This window comes from Octopus bimaculoides, chromosome 15, assembly GCF_001194135.2.
Source record: "Octopus bimaculoides isolate UCB-OBI-ISO-001 chromosome 15, ASM119413v2, whole genome shotgun sequence".
NCBI lineage: Eukaryota > Metazoa > Mollusca > Cephalopoda > Octopoda > Octopodidae > Octopus > Octopus bimaculoides.
The window spans coordinates 17,021,148-17,022,875 of NC_068995.1; positions in this window are offsets into that span (position 1 = coordinate 17,021,148).

The following is a 1,728-nucleotide window of genomic DNA, read 5'->3' on the forward strand; positions in this document are numbered from 1 at the left end:
ATATATATATGCAACTATCTAATATATCTATCTATCTATCTATCTATCTATCTATCTATCTATCTATCTATCTATTTAACTGTCTATTTATCCATCCATCTATCTATCTATCCATATGCCACACAGCCTGTATGTGTAGGAGAGAGAGTGCTTTCGTCACTGTGAAAGTCAGCACAGTTTAAAAATGTAGAAGGATGAAGAACTCAATGCAAATATGCAGTATAGTTTTTAACATGAAATGATATATACTGCTGCAATCAGTACAAGGAATCAGACTATTTTTCATCAATATGTGGCATATGCTAGAAAGATCATTCATCGCATATATAACTTGTGTAAACATATGTCTAATATGTGTATTGTTATATCCATCCACCCATATCATTAAAACAGTCTATCATGGACCAATAGCCGGATTACTATCTCCCACTTTGAAGGATATGCATTTGCAATCCAGGAACAGGAAATATCAATCAAGTCCCTAATGCACAAAGGAGATGGAGATGGAGGAAAAGCAGTAAAATATGACAATCGATTCAGACTTTGTGGAGTTAACACCGAAGATATCAACGTCATAAGCAGTTATCCGAAAATGTCATCACGATATTATCTACCGATGGTACATGAAGTTGTAGCTAGGAAACTCTGTAATGAAATCCGTCGGAAGGATAATAACGAGGACAAAGAAATACGAACCCACAGTATGCTAGACAACATAGCCACTCATAATAAAAAGGAGTACTGGTGGAATGCCTCGGCAAAGTCCTCGATAAAATGTAAGCGCAACTGACCTGATATAATGGTTTGGGATAGAGAAGAGAAACTGTGTACAGTTGTGAAAATTCAAAACTCCATATAAGAAAGTGATAGAAACTCATGCCATTAAGGATAAGAACAGGCTTATTGTCTGGGATCAAAACAAACGTGTTCACATGTTTCCTTGTCAATAGGTATCGAATGCACAACAAATGTCGTAAACTATCTCCCGTACTGGGACGAATACACAGATAATCACAATAATATCCTTACACCTGGTTTGCGTCAGTTGTTGTAATATTCACTCTAGATGCTTTAGAAGTAGGTAATCTGCACAGAATTCTGTCCTCCGTCACATGGAAGACGAATCACATTGTTGAGTCCAGACTCAGACTGTAATTTTATCTTTTCATAGAGGTATATTCCTTACTGTAATGGACTCTGTAACGGTCCTAGTTGTTTGTTTCGTCATGCTCTCGCCTGTTTACTTTGAAATTTTGCTTTATTTTGCTTCCAGTAAGGTGTTCAGTATCTAGAATTTCTGTACTTCGATGTTGCCTGTTGTGTCATTATCGTTAGCAGCTTGCAGGGCGGGAAAATACCAGAGTGTTCCGTAGTATTTCTTGTATGAAATGATGGAACATATCACATTGTTTCCAATTAATTTTTCTCTAACGCTTGCCTGATATATCAATGTCTACTTTGATATACTCTTTTAGTTTATATGAATCTGGCCTGATCGTATGAAAGGATTTCTCCTATCTAACGATCAATACTATATTATAGAGAAGACTGATCAAAAAATTAGTTCTACTATTCTCAAAGTGTCATAATTTACCTAGAGACTGCGTCCATTCATTTAAAAATTGCTTTCTTTCACATATTTTCTAACAGATATGTGTCATGCAAAGATGAGTTCTGATCATTCATGTTTCGGAAGCTCAGCAGTTTGGAATTTTCAATTTTTTTTTT